Here is a 21,699-nt window from a genome sequence, read left to right on the forward strand (position 1 = left end):
CTGTTGCTTAACGCTCCCATTGCAGTGGCCAACAGATGAATGTATCTCATCCTTATAAGCAAAATGGGTGCTATACAGAGCTTCCTTCCTCTCATTCTGCTGAATCAAAGTCCATCATGGTTGACTCTGATTAGCAGAGCCCTGGGAACAGAGCAGGATAGTTAACTATGTTTTCTGGATTTTACCTAGGGGAGTCATACCTCATAAGGCTAGATATTCATCAAACACAGGAAGGGTATCAAAAATCAGGGAACATTACAAATGGCCACTACATATTTTAGGAATTTTTTCCAAGTTGCTATGGTTACTGTAGAAATATTTTTCCAGCTTTTTAGTCTCATGGCTAATTCTAAATCTGATCCTTTGAAGTCAAACTACATGGGTTTCATTCTTACTAAACAGGACTTTAGCCGTCGCCAGGTTCATCAGAAACTTATGGTACTTGTTTTCATAGAGCGATGGCCACAAAGATCCCTAAAGTAGAAAGAACTTGATTAGCTTGTCTTTTTACTGAATTCACATAGATTAAATTTCAGTTGTGTCTTGTGTCCTTGGAAACATCTTTGTTCTTGGTATTTACATCACGCTCTTATCGGTAGATCTGCATCCTTTCCATTTTCTTGCTATCAAACCTGTTATCCGTGACCTCTGCTCTTTTTTTCAACTATATGTGTAAAATTGAAGAAATAATAAGAAACTGGACAGTAAAGTATTTTTTATCAAATTAAGTCACATATATTCTGAGTCTGAGAAAGGAGAGTCTTTAATGCTTAGCTATGTAGTAATTATATAGGTTTTGTTGTGTCTATTTTCACTGGTCCTTTTTACTTCTATCTTCTTTGAGATTCTGGGCTATCGAAGATTATGGCTGCTCAAAAGCTGGCTGCCAGTCAGAACATTATTATGCTAGTAAGTTTCAAAGTTAGATACCTCCAATCCATTTGAGTCTTTACCAGATAATGTTTTCCAATGTAGAATAATTTTCTGAACATTTGACTTGAAGTACAATATTTTAGGATAAATCCTATATCCAACATTCAGTGTACATTGGGATTGATTCATTAAATGATTCCACTATTCTTGTCACCAAGATTTTTCATATTTCTGTATTTTTGCATGTATAATGTGATCATTACCTTGTACCAGGAACATATTAATCATAATTTATTTGCCATTTTACAAGAATTTTAGTGTCTGCTTTTTATTCATCTGTGGGGACATTTGGCATATAAAATAACTTTGTTGCTTAGTTTTTCCTTTATAGTTTAGAGTGCTTATTCATTTAAGATTTAGTGTGACTATAATATATTCAACACTTTGCTTTTGTCCTCAATATTTATTCCATTCCTGTGGTTCACATTTTCCTTTTCTTATGTATCATGTGTTGAAAATGAAAATATCTTGTCTGGGGTGGAGCTTAGCCACTGGACTAAACAAACATGCTCTCCTTCTGCTCTTAGTTGATTTTAGTGGTTAAATTACTAAAAAATCCTGTTAATAAAAAAAGAAGTTTTACATCTACCTTTTTTTATTGTGTACTTTCATAGTTAGTAAAATTCCCTTCCTTTCAGCTCTCCCACCAAAATGCAACTTGTTCACTCATATTTCTTTTATATGTAAGACCTGGACATTAATAGTCAACAGATTAATGAAAATAGCATAGATATTCAAGATTCAAAGTTTTTGAATTTAGTGAAAGAAATTAAACCACTTGAACAGAGTTTCCAAAACTCAGAGGGTATCTATGATGGGCTATACAAGGCATGTTCTTCTTTTGTCAGTAGCACAAGTGCAAAAAGAAAAACCCAAACACATGAACACTGGAAGTTTCTGATTGTGTCGCCTCTGACATCTTGTGGGCCAAAGCAAGTCATCTGGCCAAGCCCAAGGTCAAAAGGCAGAGAAGTACATTCCACCCACCATGAGGCCAAGCATGTTGCATGGTCAAATTCAACATCAATGGAGTAATCCTCCCATGGATGTGAGGAAAAAGAATGGGTTCCCAAATAGTAATTTAATCTACTATACACCAACCAATCTAAGTAAGTTACCCTCTCTCCTACTAACCTTACTTTATCATATCATGATCTCGTTTTCTTTTCTTCTTAGCCCATATCATTATCTGAAACTATTTTAATAGTTTATACTGCATTATTTATTCATTCATTAAATGTCATCAGACACCTAATATATACAAGGTACTCTAAGTAGCATCTAAGCAACGCATCAATAAAAAGACAAATAAAAAATCCATGTTAATTATCTGTCTCCCTCACTAAAGTTTCAGCTCCAAGAGAGAAAGGACCTCAGTATCTCAGAATAAACCTGGCACATAGAAGATGTTCAAGAAAATTTTGTTTCATGAATGAAGAAATGCCATTAAACATTTATGTAATCTAGCACCATTTGCTCAGACCCTCTGCTTATTAGGCAGCTTTCTGATTGTGATTTGCTTACAATATAGGGAGGTTTTTATAGACAGTTTTGTGAACTTGAGTTACTACAAGTCTTCTTTTGAGAGAAAGATCTGTGCTTAGTATTTTGGCAAATCTGAGGTCTGTACCTACACAACTGAAAACCAGCCCTTCATGCAGTAAACTCAGCATGGTAAAAGCACCCTGAGAAACTTAAGAGATAGACACCATTGGCTAAGTACACTTGTAATTCACTTCTAAGCAGATTAATGGAAAGGAATTTTGACACAGAATATATGACAACCAGTGTCTCCTGAGGATTCCGCTCACTTTAGATACTTATCTTCTTTGCTTCAAGGTTTCTAAAAAAAGTTATTTTAGTGATAAGGTATTAGTGTTTTTTTGAGGTCCATACATAGCAAGCACAAAGAGTATGTGAAGAGCTAAATTAATTAATGGATACCATTTCCAGGTTTTGAATCATGTGCTACTCTTTTGCTTTAGGCTTTTAAAGCTCTGTTTCAAGAACTTTTCTCAGAATATGTACCTATTGTATAAAACTAAGCAAAAACTTAACGAAGGATTGTCCGTAGATCTGTTACATAGAGATATGAACTGCATTATCAACAGTCAGGACAGGAATGTTCCCAGCTCCCATCCCTGAAGCTATAATTGTTTTATTTCTACACTCAACCTATTAGTGTCTGATAGTATATGGTCTGGCTAGTCTCACATTTAAAATAAAATTAGTCAGTGCTTGCTTCAGCAGCACTTATACTATGATTGGAGTGATACAGAAAAGATTAGCGTGGCCCCTGCGCAAGGATGATACATAAAATCAGTCACAGCAATTCTCATACATACTTTGGGTGCTTAAGACTTTTTCATGCATTAGGCTGTGAAAAATATTAGATGCCCTTGATGAAGTCTTTTAAGAGCTACTACCATTTGCTAAAGAAGATACTGTTATTTAACTATAATAGTTCTTAATAAAATATAAGTGACGTTGAACTATTGGTGATGTACCACTGTTGAAAAAGAAGATATTGTACAGTCTTAACCAGGAAAGAATTTCCCAATATCTTTATGGCCAACAGTATTATTGAGTTCTGTTGTAATGATCTTACTTGTTCTATTCACTCATTAACAAGTGGTTACTCACCATTTACATACTAAGTATATACTGTAAATAAGATAGACATGATCCCTACACCACCAAGGATTAGAGCCTAAAAAGGAGATGGGAAAAAGCCAGAACTTGTGGCACATGTGAGCGTTCTGAAAGAGAAGTGGGACAAGGTGCTATAGAAGTACATGGAATGGGACCTAATGAAGTCCTTGTGGATCAGAGAACCCTGCCCAGCAGAATGACATCGAAGCAAAAACTTGAATAATTCTCTCTCCCTGTATCCAATGTATACGGAAATCTATCTTTAAAATATATCCAGATTCTGACCACTATCAGCTTTTCCCTTGCCTTCTTCACAAGCCCCTTAACTAGTATCTTTACTTCTAGTCTTGCACTGCAAAGTTGTTTTTCACACTTCAGTCAGATTTTATTGCTTCTCTGTGTAAAACCTTGAAATGGTCCTGTGTCACTCAGAGGAAAGCTGGAGTCATTGCTTTGGCCTCCAGGGTTCTCCATGATCCGGCCTCCTGTTTCTTCTCGCATCTCCCGAAAACACCAAACCTAATTGTAAAAGACTGCAACTTTTTCACAGAGTTTTAGTGTCCCATAATACTCAATTCAGTGATTTCAAAATTTCACTGAACTTAACCTAAGGGTGGATTTGAAAAACGAGCCTCATGATTTAGTAAGTAGAGCCAGCTATGCTGTGTTTCACATTTCATTTTCATGTTATTTTGAGGTATCTTTTTCAGCTCTCACAGCCATCAAAACCAAGTGTCAAACCACATCTAGAGCCACATCACTGTATCTCAGAGTACTAACCCAAGATTTTCAAATGTGATGAAGCATTATTCAATTACATTAGCCTCACTTTTTAAATAGTACTTATTTTATAACATGTATAACATATTAGAAGAAAAATACGTGTTATAAATGAATAAATAACCATTTCTTTGGGCTGTAGAGCTGCCATTTTAGACCAGTGGTTTTCTCCACACTTATATCTAAGGAAAGATGACTATAAAGATGTTTTTAAAAGAGACAGTGTAGTGAGGGGAGCACCTTCTTATTTGTAGAGAAAGTTGCACTACTTCTTGAAGACTCTGCATTTAGTCTGTTCCGTTTTTCCTAACTGGAAAACATGTTTGAGAAGGAAAATCAAGATGGAAAGAGATGCAAAGTGGTTGTCGTAATTGATTTACACCACAGTTATTCCAGTGCTAAATTTATATTCAGTTTGAAATATACCTCACTCCTTAAGCCCTTGGTATAATACGGGGCAGTGTTTGTCTCATTTGTTTTGTTTTATTGTTGTAATGTTGTTAGAAAAGCTAATCTTAGGGAATATAGTAGAGAGCTAGTAAGACTTAAAGCAATTCTGAGAATAGCCAGATTGCTTAGGGAGTAGTCAAGAACGAAATCACTTTTAGAGCAACAATGATAATCTATTATTTACTTTTCTAGAGAACAGGATTAAGATGAATTCATGAGTAAATTCATCAGTAAATCGAATATCATATTTATGTGATACAGAAGTATTATAAAATTTGACACTCATTATCAAGGACTTATGAGATGGTGAGTCTAAATGTATATTTAAAAATTAGTACATTGTACAAGGTAGCATACGATTGTCATAATACATGAGTCAGCCTGTCATTGCTCTGAGCATTTAGAGAAGGGAACATGAAGGAACAGGGCAGACTATGTAAAGACCATAGTTCTTCAGATATCTAGCATTGAAGAATTGTGGCAAACAGTGCTAATTGCCTACATAATATTAAGTCTGTCCTTCTACCCTATGAATAGAATCCCAGGGTTTTTAAAGGTAGCAGTATACACAGTTATAAACAGAAGGTCCTCAAACTCTTGTCAGCCTTTAGTGGATACGTAACCTAGTTCTAGTCCCTGAGGTGTCAAAGAGAGTCTATTGAATGAGGCTTTTAAGAAGGCTCTTTTTCTGGTAAAAGTGGACAGACTGCTTTGGCAAGTACGTTTTGCTTTTCTTTCCTCGTCTTTCCTGTCTAGAACATAAACCGATGCCAGAAGGCACAACAGCCATCTTATGACCAAAGGGAAAAATAGATATATGCTAGAGATACCCACGTAGGAAAATAGTCTGGTTCCTGGACTGTTTACTCCCAGAGGCCATGGTGCATTAAATAATAAATTCTTCTTTAAGTCACTGTCAAATTTCGGTTACAACTGAACACACTTCTCACTGATAAGAAGGGTTGGGGCTTGCATAAGTAAAAATGTGAAGGAAAAAACCCAGCCTCAAGTCACGGGTGGCATCCACAGTATGAGCACACAATTCAGATTCAGAAATGGATGTTACTTCTCTGAGTACAGTGTAAAGGCTAAGACTCCTGGAGTCGTTTATATGGACTCAACTACTTTTAATTATATAAATTGCCTTACTTATTTGGGGGAATTATTTTTAATTATTTTCTTTGTCATGATCTATGAATTATCTGAAAGGCGCGGCATTCTTTTGTCCATTTTTCTTAAATGAAGGCAGAATTCCCTAAGTCCATGCTTTTAAGTATTCAGTAGTCCATTAGTCAAGTGTAAGACTCCTGCAAGCTTTCGCCTTTGTTTAAGGACCTTAAATTTTTATCCCAGATAAGCCATTATAACAATTTTGCCTGTCTTCCAACAAGTTTACACCACAGAAATGATGTATTCAGAAGAATTAGTCACCTGAGCTGGGTATAGTTTCTCAGCAGCATGATGATGGAGGACTAATCTCCATAAAGGATTGACACCCAGCATTATTTCAGTGGAATCATATTTTTTAAAGTGTGATACCATCTCCTAGTTTTCTTAGCTTTAATATAGTCATCTCTGATTTAAACTAAGGAAATAGAAAATTCTCAACAGTAGTAAAATATGTAAGGCAGTGAGTGTGTTAGCTTAATTGTGTTTGAATGGAAAAATGTCAGTTTTATAAAAGGAGAAAAACTGCTTGTCCATTTCCATATCTGGTGTACCAGCCTCCCATCCGTTGTGCAATCTTCTGATATCCTTTCAACAAAATCTCTTTTCCTAAAGTTGGCACGATCCAGTTCTGTTGCTTGTAACCAAAAAACCCTACAGATAATAGAGTAGCTATCTATATCTTACATCTGCATGAATCCTGTAATTTAATAAAAGCTAGCATTCATCTTGTCTCTGGTGAGAACGAGCTAGTAGAGTTTTACATAGGGAAGAGTGGGAATCTGGAGATACCTCATTCCTCTGCTCCCCAAGGGAAGTGAATGAATGGATAGGTAGAGCTTCACACTGAAGAGCATTCCTTCTGCATTCATGGTTGAAATGAGTATGTTCTAGGGGCGTCTGGGTGGCACAGCGGTTAAGCGTCTGCCTTCGGCTCAGGGCGTGATCCCGGCGTTATGGGATCGAAGCCCCACATTAGGCTCCTCCGCTATGAGCCTGCTTCTTCCTCTCCCACTCCCCCTGCTTGTGTTCCCTCTCTCGCTGGCTGTCTCTATCTCTGTCAAATAAATAAATAAAATCTTTAAAAAAAAAAAAGAAATGAGTATGTTCTGAATCTCATAGTGTGTTTGGAATTAGGCTATACATTGTAAAACTAGATTCTGGTTTAAAAAGTACCCACTGAAGTAACTGATGGCACTTAGTGTTTATTAAGAATAAGGATATTACCATTAAGACATGATGTTGAAACTGTCACTTTAGGAATCTTTAATGGATGAGTTCCATGATGTGTTCACTACAGCATAATCCATAATACAAATAAATCCCTTGTAACCAGCGTCCTTAGACTTTATAAAATATAGAAGTACTAACTAGTAGGTTGAGAAAAGAGGGCATACAACTAAGAAGAAAGAATAATCAAAGACCACCCTGAATCAGTTGCTTCTTTACCACCAGGTGGTAAAGTATTTCCTAAGAAACGAATATATTATATTATCACTAAATAGTTTCATTCCTTCTATTAGTGTTTTCGGGTTTTTTTAAGGAAAGTTTTGAACTAATTATTGAACTATGCATGAAAATGCTTGTCACTTTAAAAGATTCTTAGGCATATATTTCATTCAACACATGTAGATCAAGAAAAAAATGCCCTGTCTGGCAGGTAATGGACTTAAGTGGGGTTTAGCAGAGCAGCTTCTCTAGAGCTATAAATTAATCTGCCATTTTAGTTTTGGAAACTTGTTACAGAATGACAGATTGCTAATGGCACTATGGAACAACCGAAACTACGCATTGTAATTGGTAAAGGCTGCTTCAGTAGTATTGAAAGTGGGAACTGTTACCCGTTTTAGTATCCACTAATGGACTGCTTTTCTCCTTCTATTTTTTAACAAGAATCTGGAGTTTGGCATAATTATTCAGAACCAGGGAGTCTTTGACTTTCTTAAATATGTGTTTAGTTTTTCCAAATTTCCTGCTCCAAGAATTGTTACTGTTTGCCTTGAGAATCATTTATTCTGAAATGTGGGGAAACTAATGGAGCCCTGAATTCTGTGTACCAAGTGATGGGAAAGAACGTATTTTTGTACCCTGCGCTGAAATGCCGTCTTAATGCCTTGTTCCTATCGCAGCCCGGCTGCCAGAGGCATGATATTCCGTGGCCTTGGGAGAGTTATTCAGGGAAGTGAACGCTAAAGTAACTCAGAGATCGCCATTTCATCTTCCCACAGTGAAAAATGAAGTGGATCAAAGCCTCTGTAAAGCAAAAACCAAAGCGATTATTCATTTCTTTCCTCGTTTAAGAAGCACGCACTTTCACTCTGCTCCACTCCTCTCCTCTCACCCTGATGCCGGTAATTGCACATTCAGATTTACCACACGGAGTCTGACCCATAGCTATACCCAAAGAGCAACCACATCCAAGACACAGAAGGAAAGCCAAAAATAATGAAAGCCTCTGTATCTGAAAAGATTCTTATTTAAGATCTCAGGTAAGCCTATAGAATTGTGGACTCAGGCAATCAGACATCAATCAGACATTCAGTTTCTTTTCACTTGCCTTGTATTTCTTGAAGCCCTACCAAGAAGTGCTCCAACAGAGAGCAAACAGAGATGACTGCTTAAACAGCACCTTTGCTCCACAGAATTTCTTTTGGGTAAACAGTCTTTAGTTCTTATGTAGACTTCACTGTGTGTGGACATGTATTAGGGCTAACACCAGAAGGCGAATTAATGATAAAACAGACTTCTGAAAGCAGAGACAAGTCACTAAGTCTTATTTGTACTTACTTTAACTAAATATTAATTAGATTGGATAATTTATGCAGATGTAAGATGTAGCTACTTACTGTATATAGAGTGTTTGGGTTACAAGCAATAGAACTGGATCAGGCTAACTTTAGGAAAAGGGATTTTGTTGAAAGGTTATCAGAGGCTTGCAGAATTGATGGGAGGCTGTATGCTGGACATGGGCACGGGAAGTAAATCCTCTTTGGAAATTTAGAGGCATCAATGTTAACAGTGGTATTATAATGAAAAAATAAACTGGTCAGGGTAGCATTACTAGAAGTGGACAGAACTCCAACCATTCTCCGTGTCATTTCTCCACTCAGTATGTACATTTCAGAGAGGGAGCATCTGATTGGGTTGGTTTAGGTTATATGCCTGCCCTTTGGCTAGAGGAGGGCAAGACACCTAATTACAGTCCACCATACTAAATCCATGGGGTAAGAATTAATTCCCCAACTGAAGTTCAAGTTGCCATTAAGGAGAAATAGATGCTGGAAGCCAAAAAGCAATGAATATTCAATACAACTACCGTTTATTCAGTGTGCATGGTTTATCAGTCACTGTGTTTCATATCCATTATCTTATTTAATCCTTAAATGAAGCCTCATAGTAAGTTACTGTTTTACAGGTAAGAAAATTTAAGCTTTGAGGAAGGTTAGGTAACTTGTCCAAGGTCACACCATTAGAAAAATGGCAGAACTGAGACATCAGAGAGAAGAATCCGAAAAATTAGACTCCATGCTCCCTCTTGACAGATCTATGTATTATCACTGGTGATAGTATTTCCTGAGCCTATCTCTCAGCGGTAAAAAAAAAAAAAAAAAAAAGAAAGAAAGAGAAAGATTTTTTTTAATACTTTGTATAAATATATTAAAACTACCAGTAGTACTATACAGTGTACGACTTCTTTATTTGAATAAAACTTTGGGAATAAATGTTATGTAAATTCAGATGTGTAAATTTACAAATGATTTTTTTCCTCTGATGCAAATTCAGGATTTAGTTTCTTAATATAATGAAAGGTTTAGTTTCTTAATATAATGAATTTATCAGTGAATGACAGATGTGGGCTTACACATCAAGCTTGCTATCTCTTGGTTTGTGGAGAAGAAATTAATGGAGATAAAACATTTAGGTGGTGATTGCTATCTGGACCAGAAAAAAGTTGCATGAAATAGAATGAACTACTATGCTCATATTTACTGGTAGCATTCTTTTGGATCTTTGGCAAATCAGTTTCCTTCATTGAATTCAATTTCCCCATCTGTAGTGAAGAGATAATAATAATCTCCATTATCCCAAGAATGTAACGAAATGATGAATGTAATATACTTGATGACATCTAAACCAGGGTTTCTCAACATTAGCTCTGTTGACCCTTTTGGCCAGATAATTCTTTATTTTTGGAGAGTGTACAGTCATTTTTGGATGTTCAAGTCATGCCTGGCCTCTACCCAGCAGGTGCCAGTAGCACTCACCCCCCAGTAGTGATAACCAAACAACTGACTCTGAAATCACTACCAGTTTTCTCAATGACATTCTTCTGTTTACTAAAATAAATATGCTGTGTTATAAAGATACCTTTTCAAGGGACTCAAAAACTGTTTTGAATGTTTTTCAATTCAGTTGTCTTCCTACCCTCCCATCACTTTTCTGAATTCATTTGTAGGGGGAAAAAGTGCTTACGACTGAACAGAATGCTCTCCCTGACCTCTTACAGCTCTCGGAGTTCATGTCTTTATACGATACCCAGATCTAATAATCAGCTGATACTAGTACAGCCGTACCGGTTTGTCTTCAGTCAGATTCCCCCAGAAAGAAACTGTGAGATTGAGATTTGTGTACAGGAAGTTTATCAGGGAATGCCCTTAGAATCAGTGCCTATATGGGGAGAAGGGAATAGGATTGGACACAGGGAGGAGTTGCAGTACAGTTGCACAAGGGCTTTAGCTAATTCTGTAGAACCCTGGAGCTAGGATGGCCCTTCAGAGTTCGATCACCTTGAGGCAAGGGCTCTGGACCTTTATACTCCTACAGTGACCAGTCATTGAATGTAGGAGTCTCTCAAGGAGAGAACATGACTTTGGCCAAGGTCACAATTCCTTGAAAGGGACTCCGCTGAACCCACCCAGTCACCCAACAATCTCAGCAACTAGGAGAATCAGTATGTTAGTCCTGAAGGTGGGTTCTGGGTGGTGCACTAGAGTTCATCTTTTTCACCAGTCAAATCCATTTCCATTACTTAATAAGTTCTTGTAACAGTTCCTTGAGGATTCTGTTTGGTCCTTTGGTCGTCTTTTGTGGGGAAACCTACAAAAGGAAAATTGGTGAGATGAGCTGTAACCCCTGCTTTAGCCTGTCTCAAGGCCACAACTAATTCTCATCTCCCTCCTCTACTCTTTATTCTAGATTTCTCTTAGTCTTGGCTGAACTCTGCTATTTAAGGGCTTACTGATGAAATAAACCTGACTTGCATCCATAAGACCTCTAAGATTCTGTTGCCATGTGTTTTTCAGGCTATAGCGGTTGAACTTGTCTGTTTACAATAAAAATTAGGCAAGCGTGTTCTAAGAGATGCCCTACTGGACCGCCTGAATATCAAACCTAGTTTTACTCTACCCCATTGTGTAACAGGCCCTGTCTCCTTTTTTTCCCCCCCGTCTCCTCTTTTTTTAATCAGGATCAATTGCTGCTGCCTTTTTTCCTTGCCTACAGTCCTCGGCATGAGGAGCCCAAAGTGACCAGGTAGCAATAATAGCTTAAAGTTTACTGCGGCTTATTTTGTGTCCTTTGGTGGAATATCACCGCCCTTCTAGGAATCAGCACCTCTAAAGCCTAGAGTTTGCAGGAGTGGGAAACATAGATTCTCCACATCAGTTATTAAAAATGATGATGGGGCGCCTGGGTGGCTCAGTCAGTTACGCGTCCAATTCTTGGTTTCCGCTCAGGTCATGATCTCAGAGTCATGAGATCGAGCCCTGCGTCGGGCTCTGCACTCAGTTCAGAGTCTGCATGAGAGTCTCTTTCTCCCTCTCCCCTTCCCCCTGCTCATGCTTTCTCTCTCTCTCTCTCTCTCAAATAAATAATCTTTAAAAAAATAAGAATGATGATAAATAGGGCCACTCTTACTGCTACCTCTTAGCTCCTGGACCTATGAACTATACTTCTTGGAAACATAGCTCCTTATAATGGTTGTTGACTTAGGATGTATTCTGTGTCCTAGAGAATGAATTATAGGATATCATCTCCAAGGTGGAGTCCTGGCTGTGCCTTTCATAGACCATTCGATCATTCTTGTAGCCCCGCAGCTTCTGGGTGGTGTAGTCTGTGATAGCACTTCAATTGTCTGCCATAGCAGTTATGATATTTCTACTTCATGTTATGTGGATCATTGCTTTCTGTATGCTTCCAAGAGCCATCGTAACAGTGCCTTAGCAGCATCTCACATTCTCTTGCTAGGGTATTAAATCCTATGAGAGAATGCTCCCATATCAGTAATCTCCATTATCCAAACTCATATTCTATCTCTCTTGATCTAGCACTCTCTCATAGAGAGTCTCCTGCTTCCTGCTGGTCCATGTTGACTAGGTCTACCGTTCCTTTGAGGTGTAATACCTTTCTTCCCTTAGCAGGCACAGCACTTCCCAAGCTGGGTTCTGATGTAACTTGATCCATGACATTGGTCTGGGGGCCAGGTCTTGAAGAGGTAGGTATAAATCCTAGTGGTGGGACATGCGTGGGAGTGGTGGAGTTGTATGCATCATCCTTCAAGGAAGGTAGAAGGCTATTTATTGTTTTCAAGTAGCAAGGGACTGCTATTCTCTAGATAGAAGTTTTAAATAAATCACAGTTTAATAAAGCGTAGTTCTGGTTGATGACATGAGTGACTTAAGGGTTTTTTTTTAATGTAATTGTTTTATTAAATTCTTTTAAAATTGGTATATATAGATAATCATTATATAATTAAATATGCATGATATTTAAAGAGCTATTTAAAAATGTATACTGTAAAAAAAATATATGATAGCTAGCTGGGTACTATCCAAATGAAAATATTTGGATTACTTTTCAAGGCTGATAATAATGGGAACAAGAAAGGGAAAGGAAGGAGGCTCTAAGGCAGAAAGTTACAGAAGTTCTATTTCTTATGAATATAATATTTTCATGTTTCAAGGCTACTTCTAACCTAGAATGTTTGGTGAAGGAGTATTATTTTCACTTCGATGTAAAATTTGTGTGTCTTATTCCAAGAACTCTTCTCATATTTCTAAACTGCTAATAGTTTTGAAAGCTCTAGCAGTGTATCAGTACTTGTTCTTATACTCTTCTGAGAATATGGTTGTACCAGCAGGGAAAGGTACCAGTGTTGACGGGAAAATGGCCACCAAGAATTGCATCTTGGGGGACACCTGGGTGGCTCAGTCATTAAGCATCTGCCTTCGGCTCAGGGCAGGATCCCAGGATCCTGGGATCGAGCCCCACATTGGGCTCCCTGCTTGGCGGGAAGCCTGCTTCTCCCTCTCACGCTCCCCTTGCTTGTGTTCCCTCTCTCTCTGTCTCTCTGTCTCTCTCTCTCTCTGTCAAATAAATAAATAAATAAATCTTAAAAAAAAAAAAAGAATTGCATCTTGAAATTGAAAAGGGTGGAGAAGCTGGTTTTTCGATAAGAAATGGAAATAAGAAATAGTCTCCTAAAGCCTTTCATGTTCCCTATTCAACTTGCTAATTCTTTTCACATAATGAGACTTTTAAAAATAGTTGGATAGTAACTTGTTTCATAAGTTAATTTATCATGTATTTATGGGACCTCTGTTATGTGCTTAATCCTTTGGATAATATAAATGGGAAATAATAATTTTTCCCTAGAACACAATATCTAGCCTTCTCTCCAGCCCTCCTGAAGGCATGGGCTGGGAATAAAGACTCAGTATGTCTAAAGTAGGTTTCTTGATTGCCACCACTCATCCCCTGCCAGATTTTCTCCTTCAAAAGTCTTTCTTATCTCAATCAAAACTGACAAATACACTCCAGAATAATACTGAATTCATCAGCTTATCACCATCTTCCCACTGCATCCTTTCTAAACCAAGCCAGCATCATCTTTCAGAGGGTCAAATATGCCTCCAGAATATTTCCTGAGATGACATTATATCACCATCTCCACTACTGTGTCATAAGACCAAGGACTACTTGTTTCCACTTTTGTGCGCCCTAACCCTGCTGCAATACATTTTTCGTATAGCAGCCAGTGATCTATCTTCTCGAAGCATAAATTTGATCATCACATTACCATACTTGAAATCTTCCAAAGGTTTACCAAATGTTACCTCTTCAAAAAGTCCATCCCTGGCCATCTTAGCTCACATCCCTCCATGTTTTCCCCTCTCCACCTGCCATGCTCTACCACCAATGCCTTTTTTTCCCGTAGCACTTCATCAGTTACTAAAATTGTTTTATTATTGTTTTAGATGGTGGTTTTCTATTTCTCTCCAAAAAGAATGGCATGCTTGTAAAGAAAAAAAAAAGCCATATGTTCCAATGCAGACCCCAGTGGCTGATATTTCAATAAATATCTGCTGAGTAAAGGAGAGTGGAGGTCACAGTGAGGACTGAGCCTGGGGTGATTCCTCTTACTGAAGTAGTTTTCTATTCAGTGGAGTCTGAGGAAAAGCTGTACTTATTTTGTTTCTTTGTTTTATGAAGGACCCCCTGCACCGTGTCTGCATCTCATATGTCAGCTTTATGTTGAAAAAAAAATGTGTTGGTGTCGTCCCTTGCTGTCATGCTGCTGTCAGGCTTCTGTCTCCACCATAACCATGAATGTTACTTGTCACTGGCAGATGAACATGATTTTCAGCCATGAGAAAATAATAAAAGGTTCTTAGTTCTAGGGTACTCTAAGATTTTTCATAATGTTTTCAATGAAATAAATTAACTTCTGTTCTTTCATTTTACGGAATGGCTCTGAATGTCATTAAAAGCACATATGTTTGTGACTAGATGGATTTCAGTATTTAACATCTTGTGTTAATCTTGTTTTTGAAATCCCACTGCCAACAACTTCTGCCTGGTTGGACCACCCATATCTGGGTTTCTGTGATGCATTCTTTTATGAATAGGTTCTTTTTTCCAGTAGCTTTCCCTTCTTTATCTACAAATACCTGTGTTCTACTTGCGGAAAAGATAACACAATGACTTCCAAGTTTATGCTCCCCAATCAACTTGAATTTTTTGTCAAATTTTTCTTTTCCTAATATGGAAAAACTCCTTACATCAATAGAAGGAATATTCTCTCTAGTTCTAGAATCTGATTTAAGAGTGGAAGAGGTGCATTCCAGGTTAGAAGTATAAGGAATATGGAAAGGCCTCTTGGAGAACTCAGAATTAATGCCACTTTTCTTCCCATTTCCTGCATTTCCTTTTCCAATGTCATTGACTCTATCAAGTAAGAAGTATTTAGTGAGGCCAGCTATTTGTCTAGGGCTATAAAAGGTATTGTGGGATAAAGCGGAGGTTGGCCAAACATAACTAAAGGGCCTAATCCAGCTTGCTGCCTGTTTTTTTTTTTTTAATAAAGTTTTATTGGAACACAGCTACATCCGTTTGTTTACATATTATCTATGGGTGCTTGTGTGCTACGAGAGCAGAGATGAGTGATTGTGACAGAGACCATACAGCCTGAAAAGCCTAGATTTTTTGCTATCTGGCTCTCTACAAAAAAGTTTGCCAACCCATTGAGTTTATGAATTAATTGGGTATATTGTGAAAACATGAAGTAATTGGTAAATCAGTAAATACCAAATTGTATGTTACTGAAGAGAATAGATACCACAGATTAGTTATTGGTTGGGAAATAAATCTCATTTACAAAGGAGCTGATGATTTTAAAATGTTGAAATGTGGAGAGATTCCTTGCACTGCCTTTCTTCAATCATTCTGTGCTTTTCTTTGTCAAGTCCCATATATGCTATGAAATAAAAAGAAATTTAAAACATTATTAGCAAAGCTCTATGTCCTCCATAACTCCCTAAACAGATGCGCTGAAGAAATAGCAAAGGATTAAGATCGCAACATGCCTGGTGTATCATAGATCCTCAGCTATGTTTAAATAAATGAAAGAATTTACAAACTATAAAGGAAGAGAAATTCTGTGCAAATAATAGCTAACATTATCGAGTATTCAGTTTGTGCCACCTTCGAATGGTATTTCTAGACAGGGAAGAGACTGGCTCTTTTAAGATTAAATGGTAGCCGGAATGTAAACTCCTCCATTTAGTGTCTGACACATGGCACATTGTAAGCATTTAGTAAGCTTTTACTGTCACTATTTAGAGGAAATTGTATATTTTCTTTCAGACATAGTGCTAATTATACTGAGGTGCATGAAAATAAGTAAAGCATGTAAATTAACCCTTGATTGAATCACTCTCAAATAGAAGAAAACATTTATATTTAGGAAATACATAACAGAGTGATTCACAGGAATGTATCAGTATAGAAACACCCTTTTTTAAAAATTTTGTTGTGCTGATTATTAATAACTTATTAATATCTTTTAAATAGCAGGAGCTGCTTCCTTTTATAAAAACTTTTTATTTTAGTTTAGCATAAACCCTTAGAACACCTCTCAGTGGATTTTCACAGCGGAAGCACACCTGTGTAACCAGCACTGAGGTCAAGCAGAATATTGTCAACATCCCAGACCACTCCTTCCACAGCTCCTTTCCATCACTACTGCTCTCCCAAAGGGAACCACTCTCCTATCACAGGAACAAGCATTGTAAAGACTAATCCAGGAGATGCCAGCATGTTCTTTTAATAAGTCCACAGATTCTGTTAGGCCTTTGAGGACAATCTGTCATTTTAAGTAGAGAATAGTCTTCTGACTCTGAAATACTTTATGCTAAATATGTCAGAGTTCTTTTTACATCATCCGTAATGTGCTTTGACATGTTTAATATGAAAGCCTTCAGGGGAAGGCAATTATTTTCCTCTTCTTAAAATAGAGAGTGAGGCAGGGTTTAGCTAAATGAAAAAGTTCATGATTAACAACAACAGCAGCCACAGTAAGTTGAGGTCTCACTAGGATGCCCATCAGTCAATCATGCAAACTTAGCTAGACCTGGAGATGTAGAAAGTGAATTTGAATGACTCTCTGTTCTGCCATCACCCGGCGCGTTCAGGTAATTTTATTTTGTTGTATTTGTCACTAATGTCTGTGAAGGAATTCAGATCTCCCCTTCCTTCTCTGCTCTAAAGGCCATGCTGGGGGTGCCTGGGTGGCTCAGTCGTTAAGCATCTGCCTTCGGCTCAGGGCATGATCCCAGCGTTCTGGGATTGAGCCCTGCATCAGGCTTGCTGAGCAGGAAGCCTGCTTCTCCCTCTCCCACTCCCCCTGCTTGTGTTCCCTCTCTTGCTGCCTCTCTCTCTGTCAAATAAATAAATAAAATCTTTAAAAAAAAAATTTAAAGGCCATGCTGATTTACCCTGACAATTACTTCTGTAATCTGAATAACATATGAATGAACATCCAAGAAAATGCTTTGAAAGCTATCAAGTTTTCTGTTTCGTAATTTCCCCATCCTAATTTTTCTTTGTTTTACTTTATGTTATATGTTTTTAAGTTACTTCAAACAAACAAACAAACAAAAAAGGAGGTTATTATAATTCTTGTTCCCAAATGTTTAGTTTGGCATCTGATGCAAGGCCTCAATTGCAGGTTCAAGTGCCAGAAGCTCAAGCTGAAAACAAGAATGTGGTGGGCAGTCTTGAGATTTGAATTCGGGAGGACTGTGTATATTTTCCCAAGGGCCTCATTAGCAAGAACCCAAGCCCCGGATGTTACTACCAACACATTTTAACCACTGACTTCCCTGTTCTGTATAGTAGAGTGTCATCTTATATATACACATCCTTACTTTCTCTTCCCTGTCAACTGCCTTGTGAGTTCCAAAAGAAAGTGTAACCGTAAATCCTCATCACATCTGAAGTTGTGATTTTGTCATAGTTCATGGCGCATAATCACACAATGGAGCTTAATTTTTGAATATTTTCAAAATTAGAAACAACTGAAATGTCCGTCAGTAGAGGATTGGTTAAATGGATTATGTTACAATGGAATGCTGTCTATCCATTAAAAGAATATTTATCTACATTTGTCGATATGGCTGCAAAATGTCATGAATAATATCATCTTGTATATTCAAATATATTTTGCTATATATCTCTCGTATATATGTTGTCTTAGAAAATATATTTAAACAAGTAAAAGACAACGCTGATTTATTGTCTTCTCTCAGGGATAGAAGGGGATTGATTTTGCTTCCTGATTTATATTGCTTTGTTTAAATATTTATCAATTGTGTCGAGGCTTTAGGAAGAGAAACCCAGTTTAAATAGACGTTTGTGTTGTTTTGTGTCTGTTTATTGTATGTCCAGTATTTCAACCCCTTTTTTTCTTTGTAAAGTATATTCAGAATCCTCTCCAGAGCCTTGACTACAGGCGCATGCAGGTTTGACTTGGGTGTTCTAGACGGGAATAGGCTAAAGTTTTGCTTTTTGAACGATGCCATGTTTAGAAGGAAATGCTGACCAATCAAGTCAATGCCAAGACTGACATTGGTATCAAGGTCAGAGAGAGCTCTTCAGCTCAGTTTCCTACTCATTCATCTGGGTCTGTTTTGTGGCTTTAATAGGATTAGAGAAACATTTACATTGAGGCTTTAGGAAAATTTTCACACTGCTCAACTCCTACAGAACAATATAAACCCACAGGATTACGGATGGGATTTATGTCACGTCAGTAGGGTGAAATGAGTGCACACACCTGGTTCTCTCCTTGTTTTCTGCTTGCTGAGGAAGGCACCCTGAGACCGTGGGGACAAAAATGTATGTGTAGGCAAGGGCGTATTTTTCAGGGAGACATGATGTGATGTAATTTAAAGAAGTTCTGCCTTTTTAAGATGAAAATGAGTCCAATTTCAAGTGGTTTGTTGTTGAAAACAAGACTGATGTGGAAAATAATTTGTTTCTCAAATATCTGATCTCTGTTAGTATTTGCTTCATCTTCCATATATTCTTCATTCTTCAACCTTGCTTTCTCCTGCTTTTTGAGTCCCATAACGATTACAGTTATTCTTTCTGACTGCAAATCAGAGACCCATATCACCTCTTGTAATTTAGGTGAATATTGACTTACTTCAACACTTATCTGAACTGGAGAGAAGATTAACACCCTCAGGAAATTGAAAATGCTAAGAAATAGTATCTAATTAGGACCTGTGGCAGGTTGTATTTTTCAAAAATGATCATAGCGGTGCTCCCAGCCCAACGCTCTCTTGCCGCACCCCGTCAATAAGCAGAGTCTCTTCCCCTCCCCCTGAACCTGGCGCTGAACTCTGTGCCTGCCTCAACAAATCGGATCTGATGGATGTGACACCTATTGATTCTGAGGCTAGATCAAACAAGGCAATAAGGCTTCCACCTATCCGTTTTTCTCTCTTGACATAATCGCTTGTGAATCCAGCCATCATGCTGTGACAAAATTCAAACTAGCCTCTTTAGGGGGGACCACATGGAAGACCCACACACAAAGAAGCCGAAACTTCCAGCCTCCAGCCAGCATCAACCACTAGATGTGAGTGAGCGAGCCCTCAGCCACTTCTAGTTCCAGCGTTCAGATCTTCCAGCCGAGATCCCAAGTATCAGGGAGCAAAGGCAAGCTGCTACGGTGGCAGCATATTCCAGTCCCCAACCCACAGTTCATGAGCGTGATCAGTGGTGCTTTTACACCACTGAATGGTAGGGCAGTTTGCTTTGCCACCGTAGTAACTGGTAGACGGCCACTTCTCCACTTAGAGACAGATAAGGAAGTATCTGTAGACAAGGGCAAAATTCATTTTGAGAGAGAATTTTATATATCCATGGTGTGGCTTGGATCCAAAGAGTAATTTTTAAAAGGCAGTTGTAGCTAATGTTGAAATCCATCGAGAGGGGTGACCAGAGGACTGGTTATTAAAAACTACCTGAANTCCATGGTGTGGCTTGGATCCAAAGAGTAATTTTTAAAAGGCAGTTGTAGCTAATGTTGAAATCCATCGAGAAGGGTGACCAGAGGACTGGTTATTAAAAACTACCTGAGCTGGGGCGCCTGGGTGGCACAGCGGTTAAGCGTCTGCCTTCGGCTCAGGGCGTGATCCTGGCGTTATGGGATCGAGCCCCACATCAGGCTCTTCTGCTATGAGCCTGCTTCTTCCTCTCCCACTCCCCCTGCTTGTGTTCCCTCTCTCGCTGGCTGTCTCTATCTCTGTCAGATAAATAAATAAAAATAAATAAAAAAAAAAAATCTTTAAAAAAAAAAAAAAAAAAAAAAACTACCTGAGCAAGTAGAGCTGCATTCAGAAGCCACCGAAAGGCATCTCCGTTAGGGCCAGTTAGGCATTCCTTGGGATTCCAGGCTGTTTCAAGACTTGGAATATTATCTAGCCTAATGGAGCAATCCAGAATACTGCCTTTCAGAGAGATTTCAACATGTCATTAACTAATTTTTCTAGTTTCAGAAGTACAAAATGAGCAGGGCCAGAAAGCCACTAGGCTGGAACTCTCACTGCATTAAATCTGACAGAGTCTAGAAAATGAACGATTCTCAGTAACAACGATTTTCAGTGATAGAAATTAAGAAGTTGGACAGATTTTTTTCATGTTATTGTTGTATAAATTTCAAAATTTGTATAATTTTCAAATAATTTTATGAATTAATGTTACTAGTTCTTTCACTCCTGTATACATCTGGATTATATCTATGTACCATAAAGATAAAGGCACTCTGCTATCCGTTATTTACTGATGCAAACATCTATTTCACATGATGCTGTATTTTATTAATCAATGATGTACATTTTTTAAAAATACCGTAACTAATGTACTGAGTACTTTATAAAATAACTTGCAGTTTCTTTTACTTATTTTAAATCCCTTGCACATGGTGGTGCCTGGGTGTCTGACTTAATTAAGTGTCTGACTCTTGATTTCAGCTCAGGTCATGATCTCAGGGTCATGAGATCAAGCCCTTCATCAGGCTCTGTTCTAGGCAGGGAGTCCGCTTACGATTCTCCCTCTACCCCTCCTGCTCTTCCTCCCCCCACCCTCGCCCTGCTAACGTGCATGCGCATGCTCTCTCTCTCTAAAATAAATAAGCCCATTGTACATGTTATTTTTGTGAAGGCAAAAATACCATTTGACTGTGGAAATTTTTGAAAATATAGTATTTTTCCTAAAATACAACTACTAAAATAAATTTAGTAATTATCTCTTCTTTTGTTCTTTATTCAGCAGACATTTAGTGAGTCCTTATTATGTGCCAGGTACTGCTCTAGACCTTGGAGAGACAGAAGTATATACGTCAAATTCCTGTTTTCCTAGGGTTTTCTTAGGGAACCTGCATTTTAGTGAAGCATAAGGCTGACGATAAACAGATGTGTGATATTTGAGGATGTTAAATGCCTTGGGGATCAGGGTGATGAGTTAGTGATGCGGGTGCAGAGCAGGTGTGCTATGTTTTGGATAAAGTGCATAGAAGGAGGCCTCAGTGATGAACTGAGGTTGGCATTTAGGAAGAGGCTTGAATGTACAGAGTGATGAAGTCATGTAGTTACCTAGAAGAATATTCCAGATGGAGGGAACAGCAAGTACAAAGAGCTGATGTAGAAGGGAGCTAGGTTATATTTGAGAAAGGTCAAGGAAGACAGGGGGGCTGGAACCAAATGAACAAAGGGAAGCCTGCAGGGAGATAGAGTCAGGAAAGTGTGCCAATGGAACGTGAAAAAAGTGATTCAGTCCGAGTTGTGAATATCTCTATCAAATGCTGGTGATGTGTCCAGTAGAATGTGGACTTACAATGGGCAGTCCTTAGCTAATGTACTGTCTAATGAG

The 21,699-nt window shown here is 38.1% G+C and overlaps 1 protein-coding gene and 1 non-coding gene across 2 annotated transcripts in view; both read left to right on the forward strand.

Annotated features, from left to right (window-relative positions):
* Positions 1 to 21,699, forward strand: part of CCDC91 (coiled-coil domain containing 91) — a 322,822-nt gene that overhangs the window by 278,052 nt on the left and 23,071 nt on the right. The gene's annotated exons all lie outside the window — the stretch shown is intronic.
* On the forward strand, positions 3,168 to 3,271 carry LOC117796888. Its single transcript, XR_004621586.1, has one exon. It is a non-coding gene; the product is annotated as a U6 spliceosomal RNA (small nuclear RNA).

This window comes from Ailuropoda melanoleuca, chromosome 16, assembly GCF_002007445.2.
Source record: "Ailuropoda melanoleuca isolate Jingjing chromosome 16, ASM200744v2, whole genome shotgun sequence".
In the NCBI taxonomy this organism is placed as follows: domain Eukaryota; kingdom Metazoa; phylum Chordata; class Mammalia; order Carnivora; family Ursidae; genus Ailuropoda; species Ailuropoda melanoleuca.